At 71.8% G+C, this 27,963-nt stretch overlaps 14 non-coding genes across 14 annotated transcripts; all 14 read right to left on the reverse strand.

Annotated features, from left to right (window-relative positions):
- Positions 1-172: 172 nt before the first annotated feature.
- Positions 173-291, reverse strand: LOC138430569 (5S ribosomal RNA). Its single transcript, XR_011253260.1, has one exon. It is a non-coding gene; the product is annotated as a 5S ribosomal RNA (ribosomal RNA).
- A 1,960-nt stretch (positions 292-2,251) lies between these two features.
- On the reverse strand, positions 2,252-2,370 carry LOC138430606 (5S ribosomal RNA). The gene has a single exon (XR_011253295.1). It is a non-coding gene; the product is annotated as a 5S ribosomal RNA (ribosomal RNA).
- Positions 2,371-4,313: 1,943 nt separating this feature from the next.
- Positions 4,314-4,432, reverse strand: LOC138430570 (5S ribosomal RNA). The gene has a single exon (XR_011253261.1). It is a non-coding gene; the product is annotated as a 5S ribosomal RNA (ribosomal RNA).
- A 1,931-nt stretch (positions 4,433-6,363) lies between these two features.
- LOC138430571 (5S ribosomal RNA) lies at positions 6,364-6,482 on the reverse strand. The gene has a single exon (XR_011253262.1). It is a non-coding gene; the product is annotated as a 5S ribosomal RNA (ribosomal RNA).
- Positions 6,483-8,423: 1,941 nt separating this feature from the next.
- On the reverse strand, positions 8,424-8,542 carry LOC138430572 (5S ribosomal RNA). The gene has a single exon (XR_011253263.1). It is a non-coding gene; the product is annotated as a 5S ribosomal RNA (ribosomal RNA).
- Positions 8,543-10,492: 1,950 nt separating this feature from the next.
- On the reverse strand, positions 10,493-10,611 carry LOC138430573 (5S ribosomal RNA). Its single transcript, XR_011253264.1, has one exon. It is a non-coding gene; the product is annotated as a 5S ribosomal RNA (ribosomal RNA).
- A 1,969-nt stretch (positions 10,612-12,580) lies between these two features.
- Positions 12,581-12,699, reverse strand: LOC138430670 (5S ribosomal RNA). Its single transcript, XR_011253348.1, has one exon. It is a non-coding gene; the product is annotated as a 5S ribosomal RNA (ribosomal RNA).
- Positions 12,700-14,658: 1,959 nt separating this feature from the next.
- On the reverse strand, positions 14,659-14,777 carry LOC138430574 (5S ribosomal RNA). The gene has a single exon (XR_011253265.1). It is a non-coding gene; the product is annotated as a 5S ribosomal RNA (ribosomal RNA).
- A 1,964-nt stretch (positions 14,778-16,741) lies between these two features.
- LOC138430575 (5S ribosomal RNA) lies at positions 16,742-16,860 on the reverse strand. The gene has a single exon (XR_011253266.1). It is a non-coding gene; the product is annotated as a 5S ribosomal RNA (ribosomal RNA).
- A 1,944-nt stretch (positions 16,861-18,804) lies between these two features.
- On the reverse strand, positions 18,805-18,923 carry LOC138430576 (5S ribosomal RNA). Its single transcript, XR_011253267.1, has one exon. It is a non-coding gene; the product is annotated as a 5S ribosomal RNA (ribosomal RNA).
- A 1,952-nt stretch (positions 18,924-20,875) lies between these two features.
- Positions 20,876-20,994, reverse strand: LOC138430577 (5S ribosomal RNA). Its single transcript, XR_011253268.1, has one exon. It is a non-coding gene; the product is annotated as a 5S ribosomal RNA (ribosomal RNA).
- A 1,963-nt stretch (positions 20,995-22,957) lies between these two features.
- Positions 22,958-23,076, reverse strand: LOC138430671 (5S ribosomal RNA). Its single transcript, XR_011253349.1, has one exon. It is a non-coding gene; the product is annotated as a 5S ribosomal RNA (ribosomal RNA).
- Positions 23,077-25,037: 1,961 nt separating this feature from the next.
- On the reverse strand, positions 25,038-25,156 carry LOC138430578 (5S ribosomal RNA). Its single transcript, XR_011253269.1, has one exon. It is a non-coding gene; the product is annotated as a 5S ribosomal RNA (ribosomal RNA).
- Positions 25,157-27,119: 1,963 nt separating this feature from the next.
- On the reverse strand, positions 27,120-27,238 carry LOC138430581 (5S ribosomal RNA). Its single transcript, XR_011253271.1, has one exon. It is a non-coding gene; the product is annotated as a 5S ribosomal RNA (ribosomal RNA).
- Positions 27,239-27,963: the final 725 nt, after the last annotated feature.

Raw genomic sequence — 27,963 nt, forward strand, 5'->3', positions numbered from 1 at the left:
GGTCTGCAGCGGGAGTCGGGGCCCCGACCAGCCAACCTGAGAGGGGCTGGAAGGCAGGCGGCGGCTCTGAGCGCGGTGGGGTGCCAGGGGCCAGCGGCTGGTGCGGCTTGCGGTGCGGCTGGGGCCGGGGGCTAAAGGAGAGGGGAGGCAGGGCAAAACAGAAACAACAAAAAGCCTACAGCACCCGGTATTCCCAGGCGGTCTCCCATCCAAGTACTAACCGGGCCCGACCCTGCTTAGCTTCCGAGATCAGACGAGATCGGGCGCGTTCAGGGTGGTATGGCCGTAGACGGAGGCGGCTGCCGCCAGGCGCCCTAAGAGCCCTGCGCTGCGCCTGCCTTTCGCTCTGACCTGCCGTCCGGGCCAGCCGGCGGCCGCAGCTCTCCAGCTCTCCACGGAGCGCGCGCTGCACTTGAGCTGCACCACCCGCGACCGGACTCCCGGCGGCCCGGTGGCCGGCACACGCCGCCCCGCGCCCCGCCCCCGCCCACGTCCCCGCCCCCCCCCCCCCCCCCCCCCCCCCGGCCAACACACCGCCGGCCCGGCCCGGGGGACCACAGGGCTTCCGGGACCGGGAGCAGCCGGCCGGGTGTGCCCGCCGGTGGGTGTAGCGGGGAGGGTGGAGTGAGGGGCGCCGAGGTCGTGGCGCTCTCCCACCCTGGGACCCTCCAGGCACCACCCGGCTCGGGGGCCGCCGCCCCTCCCCCAGCCCCTCGCCCACCTCCCCAAGGCGTTCGCTGCCCAGGGCCTCGGGGCCCGCTGGGGCCCGCGGTCCTCTGAGCCTCCTGCGGGCCTAGGCGCAGCCCAGCCGTGGCCCTGAGCGCCCATCCTGCCCGGCACCTGCGCGGTGCCCAAACCCACCTGCAGCCACCAGCGCCGGCGACCAGAGCTCGTCAGCCCCGCCCCTTCGCCCTACCGAGGCCCCCCCCTTGCCCCCACGCCGCCCTCCAAGCACCGGACCTTGCTGAGGGTGCAGACGAGCGACGTGCAGCCACACGGACAGGCACACAGACACACTCGCAGGCACCCACGCCAAGTGAGACAGCCGGCCGGCGCAAGCTCGTCAGCCAGGGCCACGGCCAGAGCACCCACCCGTGAGAGGCCGGGGCCAGAGGAAGGGACGGCAGGCCGGGGGTCAGGAGAGACAGAGACGCAAAGAGATGAAGGTTCAGAGACAGGCTCCCAAGACGGCGAGAGGGCAGATGCAGATGCAGATGCAGATGCAGACAGACAGACAGACACGAGCGCGCAGGCACACCCAGGGAGGGAGAGCCAGAGAGACGGAGACACAGAGCGACCGACCCACAGCGAGAAGGAAAGCGGGAGACGGACAGGGCACAGGGGACGGCATCCCATCCGAGACGGACACTCTGGCACAGACCGTCACACACCGCAGAGAGCGGCCCGTGCGCAAGGGAGGGGGCGTGAGCCTTGGGCCCGGCGAGCCCCGGCTGGACGCGGTGCCCTGGGGCTGGCAATCACCCGTGGGGACCCCAAGACTTCCTCGCAGCCGAGGTCTCAAAGGTCCCCTTCGGCTTGGCTCCCTGAGGCGAGACCCAGCCCCCGCCCCCAGGCCAGAGGGTGAGTGTGGGAGAGAGTGTGCGTGTGAGTGTGTCGGTGGGCGACGGTGGTGGGGTCGGGTCGACTGGGGGGGCCGGGTGGATACCCACAGTGGAGGGGGGAGGGTGTGGCGGCCGGGGCTTTGGAAGCCTGTGCGGTCCTCTTGCTGTCTCTCTCTCTCCCTCTTTCTCCGTCTCCCTTACTTGTGGTTTCCGGCTCTTGACCTGTCTGGGCTGCGGGAGGTGTGCCTGTGTTTGGGGGGAGGGGGGCGGGCGTGAGGGTGTGTGTGTGTGTGTGTGTGTGTGTGTGTGTGTTGTGCGCCCGCGCCTGCGGGAGACCGCGAGGTTGCCTGCCAGGATGCGTCTGGGGGTGGGGCTGGGGCCCCGGCCCCGCCCAGAATTGCCTGAGGCCTGCCAAGGGAGCCCCAGACAGAGACCCCCGCGCCCCCGCCGCCGCCGTTCCTCTGGTTTCCTGGACGCCGAAAGCCGAGGGGCTCGCGGGCCGCGCGGAGGCAACCCAGGTCTGCAGCGGGAGTCGGGGCCCCGGCCAGCCAACCTGAGAGGGGCTGGAAGGCAGGCGGCGGCTCTGAGCGCGGTGGGGTGCCAGGGGCCAGCGGCTGGTGCGGCTTGCGGTGCGGCTGGGGCCGGGGGCTAAAGGAGAGGGGAGGCAGGGCAAAACAGAAACAACAAAAAGCCTACAGCACCCAGTATTCCCAGGCGGTCTCCCATCCAAGTACTAACCGGGCCCGACCCTGCTTAGCTTCCGAGATCAGACGAGATCGGGCGCGTTCAGGGTGGTATGGCCGTAGACGGAGGCGGCTGCCGCCAGGCGCCCTAAGAGCCCTGCGCTGCGCCTGCCTTTCGCTCTGACCTGCCGCCCGGGCCAGCCGGCGGCCGCAGCTCTCCAGCTCTCCACGGAGCGCGCGCTGCACTTGAGCTGCACCACCCGCGACCGGACTCCCGGCGGCCCGGTGGCCAGTACAAGCCGCCCCGCGCCCCGCCCCCGCCCACGTCCCGGCCCCCCCCCCCCGCCCCGGCCAACACACGGCCGGCCCGGCCCGGGGGACCACAGGGCTTCCGGGACCGGGAGCAGCCGGCCGGGTGTGCCCGCCGGTGGGTGTAGCGGGGAGGGTGGAGTGAGGGGCGCCGAGGTCGTGGCGCTCTCCCACCCTGGGACCCTCCAGGCACCACCCGGCTCGGGGGCCGCCGCCCCTCCCCCAGCCCCTCGCCCACCTCCCCAAGGCGTTCGCTGCCCAGGGCCTCGGGGCCCGCTGGGGCCCGCGGTCCTCTGAGCCTCCTGCGGGCCTAGGCGCAGCCCAGCCGTGGCCCTGAGCGCCCATCCTGCCCGGCACCTGCGCGGTGCCCAAACCCACCTGCAGCCACCAGCGCCGGCGACCAGAGCTCGTCAGCCCCGCCCCTTCGCCCTACCGAGGCCCCCCCCTTGCCCCCACGCCGCCCTCCAAGCACCGGACCTTGCTGAGGGTGCAGACGAGCGACGTGCAGCCACACGGACAGGCACACAGACACACTCGCAGGCACCCACGCCAAGTGAGACAGCCGGCCGGCGCAAGCTCGTCAGCCAGGGCCACGGCCAGAGCACCCACCCGTGAGAGGCCGGGGCCAGAGGAAGGGACGGCAGGCCGGGGGTCAGGAGAGACAGAGACGCAAAGAGATGAAGGTTCAGAGACAGGCTCCCAAGACGGCGAGAGGGCAGATGCAGATGCAGATGCAGATGCAGACAGACAGACAGACACGAGCGCGCAGGCACACCCAGGGAGGGAGAGCCAGAGAGACGGAGACACAGAGCGACCGACCCACAGCGAGACGGAAAGCGGGAGACGGACAGGGCACAGGGGACGGCATCCCATCCGAGACGGACACTCTGGCACAGACCGTCACACACCGCAGAGAGCGGCCCGTGCGCAAGGGAGGGGGCGTGAGCCTTGGGCCCGGCGAGCCCCGGCTGGACGCGGTGCCCTGGGGCTGGCAATCACCCGTGGGGACCCCAAGACTTCCTCGCAGCCGAGGTCTCAAAGGTCCCCTTCGGCTTGGCTCCCTGAGGCGAGACCCAGCCCCCGCCCCCAGGCCAGAGGGTGAGTGTGGGAGAGAGTGTGCGTGTGAGTGTGTCGGTGGGCGACGGTGGGGTCGGGTCGACTGGGGGGGCCGGGTGGATACCCACAGTGGAGGGGGGAGGGTGTGGCGGCCGGGGCTTTGGAAGCCTGTGCGGTCCTCTTGCTGTCTCTCTCTCTCCCTCTTTCTCCGTCTCCCTTACTTGTGGTTTCCGGCTCTTGACCTGTCTGGGCTGCGGGAGGTGTGCCTGTGTTTGGGGGGAGGGGGGCGGGCGTGAGGGTGTGTGTGTGTGTGTGTGTGTGTGTGTTGTGCGCCCGCGCCTGCGGGAGACCGCGAGGTTGCCTGCCAGGATGCGTCTGGGGGTGGGGCTGGGGCCCCGGCCCCGCCCAGAATTGCCTGAGGCCTGCCAAGGGAGCCCCAGACAGAGACCCCCGCGCCCCCGCCGCCGCCGTTCCTCTGGTTTCCTGGACGCCGAAAGCCGAGGGGCTCGCGGGCCGCGCGGAGGCAACCCAGGTCTGCAGCGGGAGTCGGGGCCCCGGCCAGCCAACCTGAGAGGGGCTGGAAGGCAGGCGGCGGCTCTGAGCGCGGTGGGGTGCCAGGGGCCAGCGGCTGGTGCGGCTTGCGGTGCGGCTGGGGCCGGGGGCTAAAGGAGAGGGGAGGCAGGGCAAAACAGAAACAACAAAAAGCCTACAGCACCCGGTATTCCCAGGCGGTCTCCCATCCAAGTACTAACCGGGCCCGACCCTGCTTAGCTTCCGAGATCAGACGAGATCGGGCGCGTTCAGGGTGGTATGGCCGTAGACGGAGGCGGCTGCCGCCAGGCGCCCTAAGAGCCCTGCGCTGCGCCTGCCTTTCGCTCTGACCTGCCGCCCGGGCCAGCCGGCGGCCGCAGCTCTCCAGCTCTCCACGGAGCGCGCGCTGCACTTGAGCTGCACCACCCGCGACCGGACTCCCGGCGGCCCGGTGGCCGGTACACGCCGCCCCGCGCCCCGCCCCCGCCCACGTCCCCCGCCCCCCCCCCCGCCCCGGCCAACACACGGCCGGCCCGGCCCGGGGGACCACAGGGCTTCCGGGACCGGGAGCAGCCGGCCGGGTGTGCCTGCCGGGGGGTGTAGCGGGGAGGGTGGAGTGAGGGGCGCCGAGGTCGTGGCGCTCTCCCACCCTGGGACCCTCCAGGCACCACCCGGCTCGGGGGCCGCCGCCCCTCCCCCAGCCCCTCGCCCACCTCCCCAAGGCGTTCGCTGCCCAGGGCCTCGGGGCCCGCTGGGGCCCGCGGTCCTCTGAGCCTCCTGCGGGCCTAGGCGCAGCCCAGCCGTGGCCCTGAGCGCCCATCCTGCCCGGCACCTGCGCGGTGCCCAAACCCACCTGCAGCCACCAGCGCCGGCGACCAGAGCTCGTCAGCCCCGCCCCTTCGCCCTACCGAGGCCCCCCCCTTGCCCCCACGCCGCCCTCCAAGCACCGGACCTTGCTGAGGGTGCAGACGAGCGACGTGCAGCCACACGGACAGGCACACAGACACACTCGCAGGCACCCACGCCAAGTGAGACAGCCGGCCGGCGCAAGCTCGTCAGCCAGGGCCACGGCCAGAGCACCCACCCGTGAGAGGCCGGGGCCAGAGGAAGGGACGGCAGGCCGGGGGTCAGGAGAGACAGAGACGCAAAGAGATGAAGGTTCAGAGACAGGCTCCCAAGACGGCGAGAGGGCAGATGCAGATGCAGACAGACAGACAGACACGAGCGCGCAGGCACACCCAGGGAGGGAGAGCCAGAGAGACGGAGACACAGAGCGACCGACCCACAGCGAGACGGAAAGCGGGAGACGGACAGGGCACAGGGGACGGCATCCCATCCGAGACGGACACTCTGGCACAGACCGTCACACACCGCAGAGAGCGGCCCGCGCGCAAGGGAGGGGGCGTGAGCCTTGGGCCCGGCGAGCCCCGGCTGGACGCGGTGCCCTGGGGCTGGCAATCACCCGTGGGGACCCCAAGACTTCCTCGCAGCCGAGGTCTCAAAGGTCCCCTTCGGCTTGGCTCCCTGAGGCGAGACCCAGCCCCCGCCCCCAGGCCAGAGGGTGAGTGTGGGAGAGAGTGTGCGTGTGAGTGTGTCGGTGGGCGACGGTGGGGTCGGGTCGACTGGGGGGGCCGGGTGGATACCCACAGTGGAGGGGGGAGGGTGTGGCGGCCGGGGCTTTGGAAGCCTGTGCGGTCCTCTTGCTGTCTCTCTCTCTCCCTCTTTCTCCGTCTCCCTTACTTGTGGTTTCCGGCTCTTGACCTGTCTGGGCTGCGGGAGGTGTGCCTGTGTTTGGGGGGAGGGGGGCGGGCGTGAGGGTGTGTGTGTGTGTGTGTGTGTGTGTGTTGTGCGCCCGCGCCTGCGGGAGACCGCGAGGTTGCCTGCCAGGATGCGTCTGGGGGTGGGGCTGGGGCCCCGGCCCCGCCCAGAATTGCCTGAGGCCTGCCAAGGGAGCCCCAGACAGAGACCCCCGCGCCCCCGCCGCCGCCGTTCCTCTGGTTTCCTGGACGCCGAAAGCCGAGGGGCTCGCGGGCCGCGCGGAGGCAACCCAGGTCTGCAGCGGGAGTCGGGGCCCCGGCCAGCCAACCTGAGAGGGGCTGGAAGGCAGGCGGCGGCTCTGAGCGCGGTGGGGTGCCAGGGGCCAGCGGCTGGTGCGGCTTGCGGTGCGGCTGGGGCCGGGGGCTAAAGGAGAGGGGAGGCAGGGCAAAACAGAAACAACAAAAAGCCTACAGCACCCGGTATTCCCAGGCGGTCTCCCATCCAAGTACTAACCGGGCCCGACCCTGCTTAGCTTCCGAGATCAGACGAGATCGGGCGCGTTCAGGGTGGTATGGCCGTAGACGGAGGCGGCTGCCGCCAGGCGCCCTAAGAGCCCTGCGCTGCGCCTGCCTTTCGCTCTGACCTGCCGCCCGGGCCAGCCGGCGGCCGCAGCTCTCCAGCTCTCCACGGAGCGCGCGCTGCACTTGAGCTGCACCACCCGCGACCGGACTCCCGGCGGCCCGGTGGCCGGCACACGCCGCCCCGCGCCCCGCCCCCGCCCACGTCCCCCGCCCCCCCCCGCCCCGGCCAACACACGGCCGGCCCGGCCCGGGGGACCACAGGGCTTCCGGGACCGGGAGCAGCCGGCCGGGTGTGCCTGCCGGGGGGTGTAGCGGGGAGGGTGGAGTGAGGGGCGCCGAGGTCGTGGCGCTCTCCCACCCTGGGACCCTCCAGGCACCACCCGGCTCGGGGGCCGCCGCCCCTCCCCCAGCCCCTCGCCCACCTCCCCAAGGCGTTCGCTGCCCAGGGCCTCGGGGCCCGCTGGGGCCCGCGGTCCTCTGAGCCTCCTGCGGGCCTAGGCGCAGCCCAGCCGTGGCCCTGAGCGCCCATCCTGCCCGGCACCTGCGCGGTGCCCAAACCCACCTGCAGCCACCAGCGCCGGCGACCAGAGCTCGTCAGCCCCGCCCCTTCGCCCTACCGAGGCCCCCCCCTTGCCCCCACGCCGCCCTCCAAGCACCGGACCTTGCTGAGGGTGCAGACGAGCGACGTGCAGCCACACGGACAGGCACACAGACACACTCGCAGGCACCCACGCCAAGTGAGACAGCCGGCCGGCGCAAGCTCGTCAGCCAGGGCCACGGCCAGAGCACCCACCCGTGAGAGGCCGGGGCCAGAGGAAGGGACGGCAGGCCGGGGGTCAGGAGAGACAGAGACGCAAAGAGATGAAGGTTCAGAGACAGGCTCCCAAGACGGCGAGAGGGCAGATGCAGATGCAGACAGACAGACAGACACGAGCGCGCAGGCACACCCAGGGAGGGAGAGCCAGAGAGACGGAGACACAGAGCGACCGACCCACAGCGAGACGGAAAGCGGGAGACGGACAGGGCACAGGGGACGGCATCCCATCCGAGACGGACACTCTGGCACAGACCGTCACACACCGCAGAGAGCGGCCCGTGCGCAAGGGAGGGGGCGTGAGCCTTGGGCCCGGCGAGCCCCGGCTGGACGCGGTGCCCTGGGGCTGGCAATCACCCGTGGGGACCCCAAGACTTCCTCGCAGCCGAGGTCTCAAAGGTCCCCTTCGGCTTGGCTCCCTGAGGCGAGACCCAGCCCCCGCCCCCAGGCCAGAGGGTGAGTGTGGGAGAGAGTGTGCGTGTGAGTGTGTCGGTGGGCGACGGTGGGGTCGGGTCGACTGGGGGGGCCGGGTGGATACCCACAGTGGAGGGGGGAGGGTGTGGCGGCCGGGGCTTTGGAAGCCTGTGCGGTCCTCTTGCTGTCTCTCTCTCTCCCTCTTTCTCCGTCTCCCTTACTTGTGGTTTCCGGCTCTTGACCTGTCTGGGCTGCGGGAGGTGTGCCTGTGTTTGGGGGGAGGGGGGCGGGCGTGAGGGTGTGTGTGTGTGTGTGTGTGTGTGTGTGTGTGTGTGTGTTGTGCGCCCGCGCCTGCGGGAGACCGCGAGGTTGCCTGCCAGGATGCGTCTGGGGGTGGGGCTGGGGCCCCGGCCCCGCCCAGAATTGCCTGAGGCCTGCCAAGGGAGCCCCAGACAGAGACCCCCGCGCCCCCGCCGCCGCCGTTCCTCTGGTTTCCTGGACGCCGAAAGCCGAGGGGCTCGCGGGCCGCGCGGAGGCAACCCAGGTCTGCAGCGGGAGTCGGGGCCCCGGCCAGCCAACCTGAGAGGGGCTGGAAGGCAGGCGGCGGCTCTGAGCGCGGTGGGGTGCCAGGGGCCAGCGGCTGGTGCGGCTTGCGGTGCGGCTGGGGCCGGGGGCTAAAGGAGAGGGGAGGCAGGGCAAAACAGAAACAACAAAAAGCCTACAGCACCCGGTATTCCCAGGCGGTCTCCCATCCAAGTACTAACCGGGCCCGACCCTGCTTAGCTTCCGAGATCAGACGAGATCGGGCGCGTTCAGGGTGGTATGGCCGTAGACGGAGGCGGCTGCCGCCAGGCGCCCTAAGAGCCCTGCGCTGCGCCTGCCTTTCGCTCTGACCTGCCGCCCGGGCCAGCCGGCGGCCGCAGCTCTCCAGCTCTCCACGGAGCGCGCGCTGCACTTGAGCTGCACCACCCGCGACCGGACTCCCGGCGGCCCGGTGGCCGGCACACGCCGCCCCGCGCCCCGCCCCCGCCCACGTCCCCGCCCCCCCCCCCCCCCCGGCCAACACACCGCCGGCCCGGCCCGGGGGACCACAGGGCTTCCGGGACCGGGAGCAGCCGGCCGGGTGTGCCCGCCGGTGGGTGTAGCGGGGAGGGTGGAGTGAGGGGCGCCGAGGTCGTGGCGCTCTCCCACCCTGGGACCCTCCAGGCACCACCCGGCTCGGGGGCCGCCGCCCCTCCCCCAGCCCCTCGCCCACCTCCCCAAGGCGTTCGCTGCCCAGGGCCTCGGGGCCCGCTGGGGCCCGCGGTCCTCTGAGCCTCCTGCGGGCCTAGGCGCAGCCCAGCCGTGGCCCTGAGCGCCCATCCTGCCCGGCACCTGCGCGGTGCCCAAACCCACCTGCAGCCACCAGCGCCGGCGACCAGAGCTCGTCAGCCCCGCCCCTTCGCCCTACCGAGGCCCCCCCCTTGCCCCCACGCCGCCCTCCAAGCACCGGACCTTGCTGAGGGTGCAGACGAGCGACGTGCAGCCACACGGACAGGCACACAGACACACTCGCAGGCACCCACGCCAAGTGAGACAGCCGGCCGGCGCAAGCTCGTCAGCCAGGGCCACGGCCAGAGCACCCACCCGTGAGAGGCCGGGGCCAGAGGAAGGGACGGCAGGCCGGGGGTCAGGAGAGACAGAGACGCAAAGAGATGAAGGTTCAGAGACAGGCTCCCAAGACGGCGAGAGGGCAGATGCAGATGCAGATGCAGATGCAGACAGACAGACAGACACGAGCGCGCAGGCACACCCAGGGAGGGAGAGCCAGAGAGACGGAGACACAGAGCGACCGACCCACAGCGAGACGGAAAGCGGGAGACGGACAGGGCACAGGGGACGGCATCCCATCCGAGACGGACACTCTGGCACAGACCGTCACACACCGCAGAGAGCGGCCCGTGCGCAAGGGAGGGGGCGTGAGCCTTGGGCCCGGCGAGCCCCGGCTGGACGCGGTGCCCTGGGGCTGGCAATCACCCGTGGGGACCCCAAGACTTCCTCGCAGCCGAGGTCTCAAAGGTCCCCTTCGGCTTGGCTCCCTGAGGCGAGACCCAGCCCCCGCCCCCAGGCCAGAGGGTGAGTGTGGGAGAGAGTGTGCGTGTGAGTGTGTCGGTGGGCGACGGTGGGGTCGGGTCGACTGGGGGGGCCGGGTGGATACCCACAGTGGAGGGGGGAGGGTGTGGCGGCCGGGGCTTTGGAAGCCTGTGCGGTCCTCTTGCTGTCTCTCTCTCTCCCTCTTTCTCCGTCTCCCTTACTTGTGGTTTCCGGCTCTTGACCTGTCTGGGCTGCGGGAGGTGTGCCTGGGTTTGGGGGGAGGGGGGCGGGCGTGAGGGTGTGTGTGTGTGTGTGTGTGTGTGTGTGTGTGTGTTGTGCGCCCGCGCCTGCGGGAGACCGCGAGGTTGCCTGCCAGGATGCGTCTGGGGGTGGGGCTGGGGCCCCGGCCCCGCCCAGAATTGCCTGAGGCCTGCCAAGGGAGCCCCAGACAGAGACCCCCGCGCCCCCGCCGCCGCCGTTCCTCTGGTTTCCTGGACGCCGAAAGCCGAGGGGCTCGCGGGCCGCGCGGAGGCAACCCAGGTCTGCAGCGGGAGTCGGGGCCCCGGCCAGCCAACCTGAGAGGGGCTGGAAGGCAGGCGGCGGCTCTGAGCGCGGTGGGGTGCCAGGGGCCAGCGGCTGGTGCGGCTTGCGGTGCGGCTGGGGCCGGGGGCTAAAGGAGAGGGGAGGCAGGGCAAAACAGAAACAACAAAAAGCCTACAGCACCCGGTATTCCCAGGCGGTCTCCCATCCAAGTACTAACCGGGCCCGACCCTGCTTAGCTTCCGAGATCAGACGAGATCGGGCGCGTTCAGGGTGGTATGGCCGTAGACGGAGGCGGCTGCCGCCAGGCGCCCTAAGAGCCCTGCGCTGCGCCTGCCTTTCGCTCTGACCTGCCGCCCGGGCCAGCCGGCGGCCGCAGCTCTCCAGCTCTCCACGGAGCGCGCGCTGCACTTGAGCTGCACCACCCGCGACCGGACTCCCGGCGGCCCGGTGACCGGCACACGCCGCCCCGCGCCCCCCCCCCGCCCCCCGGCCCCCCCCCCCCCCCCCCCCCCCCCCCCCCCCCGGCCAACACACCGCCGGCCCGGCCCGGGGGACCACAGGGCTTCCGGGACCGGGAGCAGCCGGCCGGGTGTGCCCGCCGGTGGGTGTAGCGGGGAGGGTGGAGTGAGGGGCGCCGAGGTCGTGGCGCTCTCCCACCCTGGGACCCTCCAGGCACCACCCGGCTCGGGGGCCGCCGCCCCTCCCCCAGCCCCTCGCCCACCTCCCCAAGGCGTTCGCTGCCCAGGGCCTCGGGGCCCGCTGGGGCCCGCGGTCCTCTGAGCCTCCTGCGGGCCTAGGCGCAGCCCAGCCGTGGCCCTGAGCGCCCATCCTGCCCGGCACCTGCGCGGTGCCCAAACCCACCTGCAGCCACCAGCGCCGGCGACCAGAGCTCGTCAGCCCCGCCCCTTCGCCCTACCGAGGCCCCCCCCTTGCCCCCACGCCGCCCTCCAAGCACCGGACCTTGCTGAGGGTGCAGACGAGCGACGTGCAGCCACACGGACAGGCACACAGACACACTCGCAGGCACCCACGCCAAGTGAGACAGCCGGCCGGCGCAAGCTCGTCAGCCAGGGCCACGGCCAGAGCACCCACCCGTGAGAGGCCGGGGCCAGAGGAAGGGACGGCAGGCCGGGGGTCAGGAGAGACAGAGACGCAAAGAGATGAAGGTTCAGAGACAGGCTCCCAAGACGGCGAGAGGGCAGATGCAGATGCAGATGCAGATGCAGACAGACAGACAGACACGAGCGCGCAGGCACACCCAGGGAGGGAGAGCCAGAGAGACGGAGACACAGAGCGACCGACCCACAGCGAGAAGGAAAGCGGGAGACGGACAGGGCACAGGGGACGGCATCCCATCCGAGACGGACACTCTGGCACAGACCGTCACACACCGCAGAGAGCGGCCCGCGCGCAAGGGAGGGGGCGTGAGCCTTGGGCCCGGCGAGCCCCGGCTGGACGCGGTGCCCTGGGGCTGGCAATCACCCGTGGGGACCCCAAGACTTCCTCGCAGCCGAGGTCTCAAAGGTCCCCTTCGGCTTGGCTCCCTGAGGCGAGACCCAGCCCCCGCCCCCAGGCCAGAGGGTGAGTGTGGGAGAGAGTGTGCGTGTGAGTGTGTCGGTGGGCGACGGTGGGGTCGGGTCGACTGGGGGGGCCGGGTGGATACCCACAGTGGAGGGGGGAGGGTGTGGCGGCCGGGGCTTTGGAAGCCTGTGCGGTCCTCTTGCTGTCTCTCTCTCTCCCTCTTTCTCCGTCTCCCTTACTTGTGGTTTCCGGCTCTTGACCTGTCTGGGCTGCGGGAGGTGTGCCTGTGTTTGGGGGGAGGGGGGCGGGCGTGAGGGTGTGTGTGTGTGTGTGTGTGTGTGTGTGTGTGTGTGTGTGTTGTGCGCCCGCGCCTGCGGGAGACCGCGAGGTTGCCTGCCAGGATGCGTCTGGGGGTGGGGCTGGGGCCCCGGCCCCGCCCAGAATTGCCTGAGGCCTGCCAAGGGAGCCCCAGACAGAGACCCCCGCGCCCCCGCCGCCGCCGTTCCTCTGGTTTCCTGGACGCCGAAAGCCGAGGGGCTCGCGGGCCGCGCGGAGGCAACCCAGGTCTGCAGCGGGAGTCGGGGCCCCGGCCAGCCAACCTGAGAGGGGCTGGAAGGCAGGCGGCGGCTCTGAGCGCGGTGGGGTGCCAGGGGCCAGCGGCTGGTGCGGCTTGCGGTGCGGCTGGGGCCGGGGGCTAAAGGAGAGGGGAGGCAGGGCAAAACAGAAACAACAAAAAGCCTACAGCACCCGGTATTCCCAGGCGGTCTCCCATCCAAGTACTAACCGGGCCCGACCCTGCTTAGCTTCCGAGATCAGACGAGATCGGGCGCATTCAGGGTGGTATGGCCGTAGACGGAGGCGGCTGCCGCCAGGGGCCCTAAGAGCCCTGCGCTGCGCCTGCCTTTCGCTCTGAACTGCCGCCCGGGCCAGCCGGCGGCCGCAGCTCTCCAGCTCTCCACGGAGCGCGCGCTGCACTTGAGCTGCACCACCCGCGACCGGACTCCCGGCGGCCCGGTGGCCGGCACACGCCGCCCCGCCCCCCGGCCCCGCCCACGTCCCCGCCCCCCCCCCCCCCGGCCAACACACCGCCGGCCCGGCCCGGGGGACCACAGGGCTTCCGGGACCGGGAGCAGCCGGCCGGGTGTGCCCGCCGGTGGGTGTAGCGGGGAGGGTGGAGTGAGGGGCGCCGAGGTCGTGGCGCTCTCCCACCCTGGGACCCTCCAGGCACCACCCGGCTCGGGGGCCGCCGCCCCTCCCCCAGCCCCTCGCCCACCTCCCCAAGGCGTTCGCTGCCCAGGGCCTCGGGGCTCGCTGGGGCCCGCGGTCCTCTGAGCCTCCTGCGTGCCTAGGCGCAGCCCAGCCGTGGCCCTGAGCGCCCATCCTGCCCGGCACCTGCGCGGTGCCCAAACCCACCTGCAGCCACCAGCGCCGGCGACCAGAGCTCGTCAGCCCCGCCCCTTCGCCCTACCGAGGCCCCCCCCTTGCCCCCACGCCGCCCTCCAAGCACCGGACCTTGCTGAGGGTGCAGACGAGCGACGTGCAGCCACACGGACAGGCACACAGACACACTCGCAGGCACCCACGCCAAGTGAGACAGCCGGCCGGCGCAAGCTCGTCAGCCAGGGCCACGGCCAGAGCACCCCCCCGTGAGAGGCCGGGGCCAGAGGAAGGGACGGCAGGCCGGGGGTCAGGAGAGACAGAGACGCAAAGAGATGAAGGTTCAGAGACAGGCTCCCAAGACGGCGAGAGGGCAGATGCTGATGCAGATGCAGATGCAGATGCAGACAGACAGACAGACACGAGCGCGCAGGCACACCCAGGGAGGGAGAGCCAGAGAGACGGAGACACAGAGCGACCGACCCACAGCGAGACGGAAAGCGGGAGACGGACAGGGCACAGGGGACGGCATCCCATCCGAGACGGACACTCTGGCACAGACCGTCACACACCGCAGAGAGCGGCCCGTGCGCAAGGGAGGGGGCGTGAGCCTTGGGCCCGGCGAGCCCCGGCTGGACGCGGTGCCCTGGGGCTGGCAATCACCCGTGGGGACCCCAAGACTTCCTCGCAGCCGAGGTCTCAAAGGTCCCCTTCGGCTTGGCTCCCTGAGGCGAGACCCAGCCCCCGCCCCCAGGCCAGAGGGTGAGTGTGGGAGAGAGTGTGCGTGTGAGTGTGTCGGTGGGCGACGGTGGTGGGGTCGGGTCGACTGGGGGGGCCGGGTGGATACCCACAGTGGAGGGGGGAGGGGGGGGCGGCCGGGGCTTTGGAAGCCTGTGCGGTCCTCTTGCTGTCTCTCTCTCTCCCTCTTTCTCCGTCTCCCTTACTTGTGGTTTCCGGCTCTTGACCTGTCTGGGCTGCGGGAGGTGTGCCTGTGTTTGGGGGGAGGGGGGCGGGCGTGAGGGTGTGTGTGTGTGTGTGTGTGTGTGTGTGTGTGTGTGTTGTGCGCCCGCGCCTTCGGGAGACCGCGAGGTTGCCTGCCAGGATGCGTCTGGGGGTGGGGCTGGGGCCCCGGCCCCGCCCAGAATTGCCTGAGGCCTGCCAAGGGAGCCCCAGACAGAGACCCCCGCGCCCCCGCCGCCGCCGTTCCTCTGGTTTCCTGGACGCCGAAAGCCGAGGGGCTCGCGGGCCGCGCGGAGGCAACCCAGGTCTGCAGCGGGAGTCGGGGCCCCGGCCAGCCAACCTGAGAGGGGCTGGAAGGCAGGCGGCGGCTCTGAGCGCGGTGGGGTGCCAGGGGCCAGCGGCTGGTGCGGCTTGCGGTGCGGCTGGGGCCGGGGGCTAAAGGAGAGGGGAGGCAGGGCAAAACAGAAACAACAAAAAGCCTACAGCACCCGGTATTCCCAGGCGGTCTCCCATCCAAGTACTAACCGGGCCCGACCCTGCTTAGCTTCCGAGATCAGACGAGATCGGGCGCGTTCAGGGTGGTATGGCCGTAGACGGAGGCGGCTGCCGCCAGGCGCCCTAAGAGCCCTGCGCTGCGCCTGCCTTTCGCTCTGACCTGCCGCCCGGGCCAGCCGGCGGCCGCAGCTCTCCAGCTCTCCACGGAGCGCGCGCTGCACTTGAGCTGCACCACCCGCGACCGGACTCCCGGCGGCCCGGTGGCCGGCACACGCCGCCCCGCGCCCCGCCCCCGCCCACGTCCCCGCCCCCCCCCCCCCCCCCCCCCCCGGCCAACACACCGCCGGCCCGGCCCGGGGGACCACAGGGCTTCCGGGACCGGGAGCAGCCGGCCGGGTGTGCCCGCCGGTGGGTGTAGCGGGGAGGGTGGAGTGAGGGGCGCCGAGGTCGTGGCGCTCTCCCACCCTGGGACCCTCCAGGCACCACCCGGCTCGGGGGCCGCCGCCCCTCCCCCAGCCCCTCGCCCACCTCCCCAAGGCGTTCGCTGCCCAGGGCCTCGGGGCTCGCTGGGGCCCGCGGTCCTCTGGGCCTCCTGCGTGCCTAGGCGCAGCCCAGCCGTGGCCCTGAGCGCCCATCCTGCCCGGCACCTGCGCGGTGCCCAAACCCACCTGCAGCCACCAGCGCCGGCGACCAGAGCTCGTCAGCCCCGCCCCTTCGCCCTACCGAGGCCCCCCCCTTGCCCCCACGCCGCCCTCCAAGCACCGGACCTTGCTGAGGGTGCAGACGAGCGACGTGCAGCCACACGGACAGGCACACAGACACACTCGCAGGCACCCACGCCAAGTGAGACAGCCGGCCGGCGCAAGCTCGTCAGCCAGGGCCACGGCCAGAGCACCCCCCCGTGAGAGGCCGGGGCCAGAGGAAGGGACGGCAGGCCGGGGGTCAGGAGAGACAGAGACGCAAAGAGATGAAGGTTCAGAGACAGGCTCCCAAGACGGCGAGAGGGCAGATGCAGATGCAGATGCAGATGCAGACAGACAGACAGACACGAGCGCGCAGGCACACCCAGGGAGGGAGAGCCAGAGAGACGGAGACACAGAGCGACCGACCCACAGCGAGACGGAAAGCGGGAGACGGACAGGGCACAGGGGACGGCATCCCATCCGAGACGGACACTCTGGCACAGACCGTCACACACCGCAGAGAGCGGCCCGTGCGCAAGGGAGGGGGCGTGAGCCTTGGGCCCGGCGAGCCCCGGCTGGACGCGGTGCCCTGGGGCTGGCAATCACCCGTGGGGACCCCCAAGACTTCCTCGCAGCCGAGGTCTCAAAGGTCCCCTTCGGCTTGGCTCCCTGAGGCGAGACCCAGCCCCCGCCCCCAGGCCAGAGGGTGAGTGTGGGAGAGAGTGTGCGTGTGAGTGTGTCGGTGGGCGACGGTGGGGTCGGGTCGACTGGGGGGGCCGGGTGGATACCCACAGTGGAGGGGGGAGGGTGTGGCGGCCGGGGCTTTGGAAGCCTGTGCGGTCCTCTTGCTGTCTCTCTCTCTCCCTCTTTCTCCGTCTCCCTTACTTGTGGTTTCCGGCTCTTGACCTGTCTGGGCTGCGGGAGGTGTGCCTGTGTTTGGGGGGAGGGGGGCGGGCGTGAGGGTGTGTGTGTGTGTGTGTGTGTGTGTGTGTGTGTGTGTGTGTTGTGCGCCCGCGCCTGCGGGAGACCGCGAGGTTGCCTGCCAGGATGCGTCTGGGGGTGGGGCTGGGGCCCCGGCCCCGCCCAGAATTGCCTGAGGCCTGCCAAGGGAGCCCCAGACAGAGACCCCCGCGCCCCCGCCGCCGCCGTTCCTCTGGTTTCCTGGACGCCGAAAGCCGAGGGGCTCGCGGGCCGCGCGGAGGCAACCCAGGTCTGCAGCGGGAGTCGGGGCCCCGGCCAGCCAACCTGAGAGGGGCTGGAAGGCAGGCGGCGGCTCTGAGCGCGGTGGGGTGCCAGGGGCCAGCGGCTGGTGCGGCTTGCGGTGCGGCTGGGGCCGGGGGCTAAAGGAGAGGGGAGGCAGGGCAAAACAGAAACAACAAAAAGCCTACAGCACCCGGTATTCCCAGGCGGTCTCCCATCCAAGTACTAACCGGGCCCGACCCTGCTTAGCTTCCGAGATCAGACGAGATCGGGCGCGTTCAGGGTGGTATGGCCGTAGACGGAGGCGGCTGCCGCCAGGGGCCCTAAGAGCCCTGCGCTGCGCCTGCCTTTCGCTCTGACCTGCCGCCCGGGCCAGCCGGCGGCCGCAGCTCTCCAGCTCTCCACGGAGCGCGCGCTGCACTTGAGCTGCACCACCCGCGACCGGACTCCCGGCGGCCCGGTGGCCGGCACACGCCGCCCCGCGCCCCGCCCCCGCCCACGTCCCCGCCCCCCCCCCCCCCCCCCCGGCCAACACACCGCCGGCCCGGCCCGGGGGACCACAGGGCTTCCGGGACCGGGAGCAGCCGGCCGGGTGTGCCCGCCGGTGGGTGTAGCGGGGAGGGTGGAGTGAGGGGCGCCGAGGTCGTGGCGCTCTCCCACCCTGGGACCCTCCAGGCACCACCCGGCTCGGGGGCCGCCGCCCCTCCCCCAGCCCCTCGCCCACCTCCCCAAGGCGTTCGCTGCCCAGGGCCTCGGGGCCCGCTGGGGCCCGCGGTCCTCTGAGCCTCCTGCGGGCCTAGGCGCAGCCCAGCCGTGGCCCTGAGCGCCCATCCTGCCCGGCACCTGCGCGGTGCCCAAACCCACCTGCAGCCACCAGCGCCGGCGACCAGAGCTCGTCAGCCCCGCCCCTTCGCCCTACCGAGGCCCCCCCCTTGCCCCCACGCCGCCCTCCAAGCACCGGACCTTGCTGAGGGTGCAGACGAGCGACGTGCAGCCACACGGACAGGCACACAGACACACTCGCAGGCACCCACGCCAAGTGAGACAGCCGGCCGGCGCAAGCTCGTCAGCCAGGGCCACGGCCAGAGCACCCACCCGTGAGAGGCCGGGGCCAGAGGAAGGGACGGCAGGCCGGGGGTCAGGAGAGACAGAGACGCAAAGAGATGAAGGTTCAGAGACAGGCTCCCAAGACGGCGAGAGGGCAGATGCAGATGCAGACAGACAGACAGACACGAGCGCGCAGGCACACCCAGGGAGGGAGAGCCAGAGAGACGGAGACACAGAGCGACCGACCCACAGCGAGACGGAAAGCGGGAGACGGACAGGGCACAGGGGACGGCATCCCATCCGAGACGGACACTCTGGCACAGACCGTCACACACCGCAGAGAGCGGCCCGTGCGCAAGGGAGGGGGCGTGAGCCTTGGGCCCGGCGAGCCCCGGCTGGACGCGGTGCCCTGGGGCTGGCAATCACCCGTGGGGACCCCAAGACTTCCTCGCAGCCGAGGTCTCAAAGGTCCCCTTCGGCTTGGCTCCCTGAGGCGAGACCCAGCCCCCGCCCCCAGGCCAGAGGGTGAGTGTGGGAGAGAGTGTGCGTGTGAGTGTGTCGGTGGGCGACGGTGGTGGGGTCGGGTCGACTGGGGGGGCCGGGTGGATACCCACAGTGGAGGGGGGAGGGTGTGGCGGCCGGGGCTTTGGAAGCCTGTGCGGTCCTCTTGCTGTCTCTCTCTCTCCCTCTTTCTCCGTCTCCCTTACTTGTGGTTTCCGGCTCTTGACCTGTCTGGGCTGCGGGAGGTGTGCCTGTGTTTGGGGGGAGGGGGGCGGGCGTGAGGGTGTGTGTGTGTGTGTGTGTGTGTGTGTGTGTGTGTTGTGCGCCCGCGCCTGCGGGAGACCGCGAGGTTGCCTGCCAGGATGCGTCTGGGGGTGGGGCTGGGGCCCCGGCCCCGCCCAGAATTGCCTGAGGCCTGCCAAGGGAGCCCCAGACAGAGACCCCCGCGCCCCCGCCGCCGCCGTTCCTCTGGTTTCCTGGACGCCGAAAGCCGAGGGGCTCGCGGGCCGCGCGGAGGCAACCCAGGTCTGCAGCGGGAGTCGGGGCCCCGGCCAGCCAACCTGAGAGGGGCTGGAAGGCAGGCGGCGGCTCTGAGCGCGGTGGGGTGCCAGGGGCCAGCGGCTGGTGCGGCTTGCGGTGCGGCTGGGGCCGGGGGCTAAAGGAGAGGGGAGGCAGGGCAAAACAGAAACAACAAAAAGCCTACAGCACCCGGTATTCCCAGGCGGTCTCCCATCCAAGTACTAACCGGGCCCGACCCTGCTTAGCTTCCGAGATCAGACGAGATCGGGCGCGTTCAGGGTGGTATGGCCGTAGACGGAGGCGGCTGCCGCCAGGCGCCCTAAGAGCCCTGCGCTGCGCCTGCCTTTCGCTCTGACCTGCCGCCCGGGCCAGCCGGCGGCCGCAGCTCTCCAGCTCTCCACGGAGCGCGCGCTGCACTTGAGCTGCACCACCCGCGACCGGACTCCCGGCGGCCCGGTGGCCGGCACACGCCGCCCCGCGCCCCGCCCCCGCCCACGTCCCCGCCCCCCCCCCCCCCCGGCCAACACACCGCCGGCCCGGCCCGGGGGACCACAGGGCTTCCGGGACCGGGAGCAGCCGGCCGGGTGTGCCCGCCGGTGGGTGTAGCGGGGAGGGTGGAGTGAGGGGCGCCGAGGTCGTGGCGCTCTCCCACCCTGGGACCCTCCAGGCACCACCCGGCTCGGGGGCCGCCGCCCCTCCCCCAGCCCCTCGCCCACCTCCCCAAGGCGTTCGCTGCCCAGGGCCTCGGGGCCCGCTGGGGCCCGCGGTCCTCTGAGCCTCCTGCGGGCCTAGGCGCAGCCCAGCCGTGGCCCTGAGCGCCCATCCTGCCCGGCACCTGCGCGGTGCCCAAACCCACCTGCAGCCACCAGCGCCGGCGACCAGAGCTCGTCAGCCCCGCCCCTTCGCCCTACCGAGGCCCCCCCCTTGCCCCCACGCCGCCCTCCAAGCACCGGACCTTGCTGAGGGTGCAGACGAGCGACGTGCAGCCACACGGACAGGCACACAGACACACTCGCAGGCACCCACGCCAAGTGAGACAGCCGGCCGGCGCAAGCTCGTCAGCCAGGGCCACGGCCAGAGCACCCACCCGTGAGAGGCCGGGGCCAGAGGAAGGGACGGCAGGCCGGGGGTCAGGAGAGACAGAGACGCAAAGAGATGAAGGTTCAGAGACAGGCTCCCAAGACGGCGAGAGGGCAGATGCAGATGCAGATGCAGATGCAGACAGACAGACAGACACGAGCGCGCAGGCACACCCAGGGAGGGAGAGCCAGAGAGACGGAGACACAGAGCGACCGACCCACAGCGAGACGGAAAGCGGGAGACGGACAGGGCACAGGGGACGGCATCCCATCCGAGACGGACACTCTGGCACAGACCGTCACACACCGCAGAGAGCGGCCCGTGCGCAAGGGAGGGGGCGTGAGCCTTGGGCCCGGCGAGCCCCGGCTGGACGCGGTGCCCTGGGGCTGGCAATCACCCGTGGGGACCCCAAGACTTCCTCGCAGCCGAGGTCTCAAAGGTCCCCTTCGGCTTGGCTCCCTGAGGCGAGACCCAGCCCCCGCCCCCAGGCCAGAGGGTGAGTGTGGGAGAGAGTGTGCGTGTGAGTGTGTCGGTGGGCGACGGTGGTGGGGTCGGGTCGACTGGGGGGGCCGGGTGGATACCCACAGTGGAGGGGGGAGGGTGTGGCGGCCGGGGCTTTGGAAGCCTGTGCGGTCCTCTTGCTGTCTCTCTCTCTCCCTCTTTCTCCGTCTCCCTTACTTGTGGTTTCCGGCTCTTGACCTGTCTGGGCTGCGGGAGGTGTGCCTGTGTTTGGGGGGAGGGGGGCGGGCGTGAGGGTGTGTGTGTGTGTGTGTGTGTGTGTGTGTGTGTGTTGTGCGCCCGCGCCTGCGGGAGACCGCGAGGTTGCCTGCCAGGATGCGTCTGGGGGTGGGGCTGGGGCCCCGGCCCCGCCCAGAATTGCCTGAGGCCTGCCAAGGGAGCCCCAGACAGAGACCCCCGCGCCCCCGCCGCCGCCGTTCCTCTGGTTTCCTGGACGCCGAAAGCCGAGGGGCTCGCGGGCCGCGCGGAGGCAACCCAGGTCTGCAGCGGGAGTCGGGGCCCCGGCCAGCCAACCTGAGAGGGGCTGGAAGGCAGGCGGCGGCTCTGAGCGCGGTGGGGTGCCAGGGGCCAGCGGCTGGTGCGGCTTGCGGTGCGGCTGGGGCCGGGGGCTAAAGGAGAGGGGAGGCAGGGCAAAACAGAAACAACAAAAAGCCTACAGCACCCGGTATTCCCAGGCGGTCTCCCATCCAAGTACTAACCGGGCCCGACCCTGCTTAGCTTCCGAGATCAGACGAGATCGGGCGCGTTCAGGGTGGTATGGCCGTAGACGGAGGCGGCTGCCGCCAGGCGCCCTAAGAGCCCTGCGCTGCGCCTGCCTTTCGCTCTGACCTGCCGCCCGGGCCAGCCGGCGGCCGCAGCTCTCCAGCTCTCCACGGAGCGCGCGCTGCACTTGAGCTGCACCACCCGCGACCGGACTCCCGGCGGCCCGGTGACCGGCACACGCCGCCCCGCGCCCCGCCCCCCCCCCCCCCCCCCCCCCCCCCCCCCCCCCCCCCCCCGGCCAACACACCGCCGGCCCGGCCCGGGGGACCACAGGGCTTCCGGGACCGGGAGCAGCCGGCCGGGTGTGCCCGCCGGTGGGTGTAGCGGGGAGGGTGGAGTGAGGGGCGCCGAGGTCGTGGCGCTCTCCCACCCTGGGACCCTCCAGGCACCACCCGGCTCGGGGGCCGCCGCCCCTCCCCCAGCCCCTCGCCCACCTCCCCAAGGCGTTCGCTGCCCAGGGCCTCGGGGCCCGCTGGGGCCCGCGGTCCTCTGAGCCTCCTGCGGGCCTAGGCGCAGCCCAGCCGTGGCCCTGAGCGCCCATCCTGCCCGGCACCTGCGCGGTGCCCAAACCCACCTGCAGCCACCAGCGCCGGCGACCAGAGCTCGTCAGCCCCGCCCCTTCGCCCTACCGAGGCCCCCCCCTTGCCCCCACGCCGCCCTCCAAGCACCGGACCTTGCTGAGGGTGCAGACGAGCGACGTGCAGCCACACGGACAGGCACACAGACACACTCGCAGGCACCCACGCCAAGTGAGACAGCCGGCCGGCGCAAGCTCGTCAGCCAGGGCCACGGCCAGAGCACCCACCCGTGAGAGGCCGGGGCCAGAGGAAGGGACGGCAGGCCGGGGGTCAGGAGAGACAGAGACGCAAAGAGATGAAGGTTCAGAGACAGGCTCCCAAGACGGCGAGAGGGCAGATGCAGATGCAGATGCAGATGCAGACAGACAGACAGACACGAGCGCGCAGGCACACCCAGGGAGGGAGAGCCAGAGAGACGGAGACACAGAGCGACCGACCCACAGCGAGAAGGAAAGCGGGAGACGGACAGGGCACAGGGGACGGCATCCCATCCGAGACGGACACTCTGGCACAGACCGTCACACACCGCAGAGAGCGGCCCGCGCGCAAGGGAGGGGGCGTGAGCCTTGGGCCCGGCGAGCCCCGGCTGGACGCGGTGCCCTGGGGCTGGCAATCACCCGTGGGGACCCCAAGACTTCCTCGCAGCCGAGGTCTCAAAGGTCCCCTTCGGCTTGGCTCCCTGAGGCGAGACCCAGCCCCCGCCCCCAGGCCAGAGGGTGAGTGTGGGAGAGAGTGTGCGTGTGAGTGTGTCGGTGGGCGACGGTGGGGTCGGGTCGACTGGGGGGGCCGGGTGGATACCCACAGTGGAGGGGGGAGGGTGTGGCGGCCGGGGCTTTGGAAGCCTGTGCGGTCCTCTTGCTGTCTCTCTCTCTCCCTCTTTCTCCGTCTCCCTTACTTGTGGTTTCCGGCTCTTGACCTGTCTGGGCTGCGGGAGGTGTGCCTGTGTTTGGGGGGAGGGGGGCGGGCGTGAGGGTGTGTGTGTGTGTGTGTGTGTGTGTGTGTGTGTGTGTGTGTTGTGCGCCCGCGCCTGCGGGAGACCGCGAGGTTGCCTGCCAGGATGCGTCTGGGGGTGGGGCTGGGGCCCCGGCCCCGCCCAGAATTGCCTGAGGCCTGCCAAGGGAGCCCCAGACAGAGACCCCCGCGCCCCCGCCGCCGCCGTTCCTCTGGTTTCCTGGACGCCGAAAGCCGAGGGGCTCGCGGGCCGCGCGGAGGCAACCCAGGTCTGCAGCGGGAGTCGGGGCCCCGGCCAGCCAACCTGAGAGGGGCTGGAAGGCAGGCGGCGGCTCTGAGCGCGGTGGGGTGCCAGGGGCCAGCGGCTGGTGCGGCTTGCGGTGCGGCTGGGGCCGGGGGCTAAAGGAGAGGGGAGGCAGGGCAAAACAGAAACAACAAAAAGCCTACAGCACCCGGTATTCCCAGGCGGTCTCCCATCCAAGTACTAACCGGGCCCGACCCTGCTTAGCTTCCGAGATCAGACGAGATCGGGCGCATTCAGGGTGGTATGGCCGTAGACGGAGGCGGCTGCCGCCAGGGGCCCTAAGAGCCCTGCGCTGCGCCTGCCTTTCGCTCTGAACTGCCGCCCGGGCCAGCCGGCGGCCGCAGCTCTCCAGCTCTCCACGGAGCGCGCGCTGCACTTGAGCTGCACCACCCGCGACCGGACTCCCGGCGGCCCGGTGGCCGGCACACGCCGCCCCGCCCCCCGGCCCCGCCCACGTCCCCGCCCCCCCCCCCCCCGGCCAACACACCGCCGGCCCGGCCCGGGGGACCACAGGGCTTCCGGGACCGGGAGCAGCCGGCCGGGTGTGCCCGCCGGTGGGTGTAGCGGGGAGGGTGGAGTGAGGGGCGCCGAGGTCGTGGCGCTCTCCCACCCTGGGACCCTCCAGGCACCACCCGGCTCGGGGGCCGCCGCCCCTCCCCCAGCCCCTCGCCCACCTCCCCAAGGCGTTCGCTGCCCAGGGCCTCGGGGCTCGCTGGGGCCCGCGGTCCTCTGAGCCTCCTGCGTGCCCAGGCGCAGCCCAGCCGTGGCCCTGAGCGCCCATCCTGCCCGGCACCTGCGCGGTGCCCAAACCCACCTGCAGCCACCAGCGCCGGCGACCAGAGCTCGTCAGCCCCGCCCCTTCGCCCTACCGAGGCCCCCCCCTTGCCCCCACGCCGCCCTCCAAGCACCGGACCTTGCTGAGGGTGCAGACGAGCGACGTGCAGCCACACGGACAGGCACACAGACACACTCGCAGGCACCCACGCCAAGTGAGACAGCCGGCCGGCGCAAGCTCGTCAGCCAGGGCCACGGCCAGAGCACCCCCCCGTGAGAGGCCGGGGCCAGAGGAAGGGACGGCAGGCCGGGGGTCAGGAGAGACAGAGACGCAAAGAGATGAAGGTTCAGAGACAGGCTCCCAAGACGGCGAGAGGGCAGATGCTGATGCAGATGCAGATGCAGATGCAGACAGACAGACAGACACGAGCGCGCAGGCACACCCAGGGAGGGAGAGCCAGAGAGACGGAGACACAGAGCGACCGACCCACAGCGAGACGGAAAGCGGGAGACGGACAGGGCACAGGGGACGGCATCCCATCCGAGACGGACACTCTGGCACAGACCGTCACACACCGCAGAGAGCGGCCCGTGCGCAAGGGAGGGGGCGTGAGCCTTGGGCCCGGCGAGCCCCGGCTGGACGCGGTGCCCTGGGGCTGGCAATCACCCGTGGGGACCCCAAGACTTCCTCGCAGCCGAGGTCTCAAAGGTCCCCTTCGGCTTGGCTCCCTGAGGCGAGACCCAGCCCCCGCCCCCAGGCCAGAGGGTGAGTGTGGGAGAGAGTGTGCGTGTGAGTGTGTCGGTGGGCGACGGTGGTGGGGTCGGGTCGACTGGGGGGGCCGGGTGGATACCCACAGTGGAGGGGGGAGGGTGTGGCGGCCGGGGCTTTGGAAGCCTGTGCGGTCCTCTTGCTGTCTCTCTCTCTCCCTCTTTCTCCGTCTCCCTTACTTGTGGTTTCCGGCTCTTGACCTGTCTGGGCTGCGGGAGGTGTGCCTGTGTTTGGGGGGAGGGGGGCGGGCGTGAGGGTGTGTGTGTGTGTGTGTGTGTGTGTGTGTGTGTGTGTGTTGTGCGCCCGCGCCTTCGGGAGACCGCGAGGTTGCCTGCCAGGATGCGTCTGGGGGTGGGGCTGGGGCCCCGGCCCCGCCCAGAATTGCCTGAGGCCTGCCAAGGGAGCCCCAGACAGAGACCCCCGCGCCCCCGCCGCCGCCGTTCCTCTGGTTTCCTGGACGCCGAAAGCCGAGGGGCTCGCGGGCCGCGCGGAGGCAACCCAGGTCTGCAGCGGGAGTCGGGGCCCCGGCCAGCCAACCTGAGAGGGGCTGGAAGGCAGGCGGCGGCTCTGAGCGCGGTGGGGTGCCAGGGGCCAGCGGCTGGTGCGGCTTGCGGTGCGGCTGGGGCCGGGGGCTAAAGGAGAGGGGAGGCAGGGCAAAACAGAAACAACAAAAAGCCTACAGCACCCGGTATTCCCAGGCGGTCTCCCATCCAAGTACTAACCGGGCCCGACCCTGCTTAGCTTCCGAGATCAGACGAGATCGGGCGCGTTCAGGGTGGTATGGCCGTAGACGGAGGCGGCTGCCGCCAGGCGCCCTAAGAGCCCTGCGCTGCGCCTGCCTTTCGCTCTGACCTGCCGCCCGGGCCAGCCGGCGGCCGCAGCTCTCCAGCTCTCCACGGAGCGCGCGCTGCACTTGAGCTGCACCACCCGCGACCGGACTCCCGGCGGCCCGGTGGCCGGCACACGCCGCCCCGCGCCCCGCCCCCGCCCACGTCCCCGCCCCCCCCCCCCCCCCCCCCCCGGCCAACACACCGCCGGCCCGGCCCGGGGGACCACAGGGCTTCCGGGACCGGGAGCAGCCGGCCGGGTGTGCCCGCCGGTGGGTGTAGCGGGGAGGGTGGAGTGAGGGGCGCCGAGGTCGTGGCGCTCTCCCACCCTGGGACCCTCCAGGCACCACCCGGCTCGGGGGCCGCCGCCCCTCCCCCAGCCCCTCGCCCACCTCCCCAAGGCGTTCGCTGCCCAGGGCCTCGGGGCTCGCTGGGGCCCGCGGTCCTCTGGGCCTCCTGCGTGCCTAGGCGCAGCCCAGCCGTGGCCCTGAGCGCCCATCCTGCCCGGCACCTGCGCGGTGCCCAAACCCACCTGCAGCCACCAGCGCCGGCGACCAGAGCTCGTCAGCCCCGCCCCTTCGCCCTACCGAGGCCCCCCCCTTGCCCCCACGCCGCCCTCCAAGCACCGGACCTTGCTGAGGGTGCAGACGAGCGACGTGCAGCCACACGGACAGGCACACAGACACACTCGCAGGCACCCACGCCAAGTGAGACAGCCGGCCGGCGCAAGCTCGTCAGCCAGGGCCACGGCCAGAGCACCCCCCCGTGAGAGGCCGGGGCCAGAGGAAGGGACGGCAGGCCGGGGGTCAGGAGAGACAGAGACGCAAAGAGATGAAGGTTCAGAGACAGGCTCCCAAGACGGCGAGAGGGCAGATGCAGATGCAGATGCAGATGCAGACAGACAGACAGACACGAGCGCGCAGGCACACCCAGGGAGGGAGAGCCAGAGAGACGGAGACACAGAGCGACCGACCCACAGCGAGACGGAAAGCGGGAGACGGACAGGGCACAGGGGACGGCATCCCATCCGAGACGGACACTCTGGCACAGACCGTCACACACCGCAGAGAGCGGCCCGTGCGCAAGGGAGGGGGCGTGAGCCTTGGGCCCGGCGAGCCCCGGCTGGACGCGGTGCCCTGGGGCTGGCAATCACCCGTGGGGACCCCCAAGACTTCCTCGCAGCCGAGGTCTCAAAGGTCCCCTTCGGCTTGGCTCCCTGAGGCGAGACCCAGCCCCCGCCCCCAGGCCAGAGGGTGAGTGTGGGAGAGAGTGTGCGTGTGAGTGTGTCGGTGGGCGACGGTGGGGTCGGGTCGACTGGGGGGGCCGGGTGGATACCCACAGTGGAGGGGGGAGGGTGTGGCGGCCGGGGCTTTGGAAGCCTGTGCGGTCCTCTTGCTGTCTCTCTCTCTCCCTCTTTCTCCGTCTCCCTTACTTGTGGTTTCCGGCTCTTGACCTGTCTGGGCTGCGGGAGGTGTGCCTGTGTTTGGGGGGAGGGGGGCGGGCGTGAGGGTGTGTGTGTGTGTGTGTGTGTGTGTGTGTGTGTGTGTGTGTTGTGCGCCCGCGCCTGCGGGAGACCGCGAGGTTGCCTGCCAGGATGCGTCTGGGGGTGGGGCTGGGGCCCCGGCCCCGCCCAGAATTGCCTGAGGCCTGCCAAGGGAGCCCCAGACAGAGACCCCCGCGCCCCCGCCGCCGCCGTTCCTCTGGTTTCCTGGACGCCGAAAGCCGAGGGGCTCGCGGGCCGCGCGGAGGCAACCCAGGTCTGCAGCGGGAGTCGGGGCCCCGGCCAGCCAACCTGAGAGGGGCTGGAAGGCAGGCGGCGGCTCTGAGCGCGGTGGGGTGCCAGGGGCCAGCGGCTGGTGCGGCTTGCGGTGCGGCTGGGGCCGGGGGCTAAAGGAGAGGGGAGGCAGGGCAAAACAGAAACAACAAAAAGCCTACAGCACCCGGTATTCCCAGGCGGTCTCCCATCCAAGTACTAACCGGGCCCGACCCTGCTTAGCTTCCGAGATCAGACGAGATCGGGCGCGTTCAGGGTGGTATGGCCGTAGACGGAGGCGGCTGCCGCCAGGGGCCCTAAGAGCCCTGCGCTGCGCCTGCCTTTCGCTCTGACCTGCCGCCCGGGCCAGCCGGCGGCCGCAGCTCTCCAGCTCTCCACGGAGCGCGCGCTGCACTTGAGCTGCACCACCCGCGACCGGACTCCCGGCGGCCCGGTGGCCGGCACACGCCGCCCCGCGCCCCGCCCCCGCCCACGTCCCCGCCCCCCCCCCCCCCCCCCCGGCCAACACACCGCCGGCCCGGCCCGGGGGACCACAGGGCTTCCGGGACCGGGAGCAGCCGGCCGGGTGTGCCCGCCGGTGGGTGTAGCGGGGAGGGTGGAGTGAGGGGCGCCGAGGTCGTGGCGCTCTCCCACCCTGGGACCCTCCAGGCACCACCCGGCTCGGGGGCCGCCGCCCCTCCCCCAGCCCCTCGCCCACCTCCCCAAGGCGTTCGCTGCCCAGGGCCTCGGGGCCCGCTGGGGCCCGCGGTCCTCTGAGCCTCCTGCGGGCCTAGGCGCAGCCCAGCCGTGGCCCTGAGCGCCCATCCTGCCCGGCACCTGCGCGGTGCCCAAACCCACCTGCAGCCACCAGCGCCGGCGACCAGAGCTCGTCAGCCCCGCCCCTTCGCCCTACCGAGGCCCCCCCCTTGCCCCCACGCCGCCCTCCAAGCACCGGACCTTGCTGAGGGTGCAGACGAGCGACGTGCAGCCACACGGACAGGCACACAGACACACTCGCA

Source organism: Ovis canadensis, chromosome 25, assembly GCF_042477335.2.
Source record: "Ovis canadensis isolate MfBH-ARS-UI-01 breed Bighorn chromosome 25, ARS-UI_OviCan_v2, whole genome shotgun sequence".
NCBI lineage: Eukaryota > Metazoa > Chordata > Mammalia > Artiodactyla > Bovidae > Ovis > Ovis canadensis.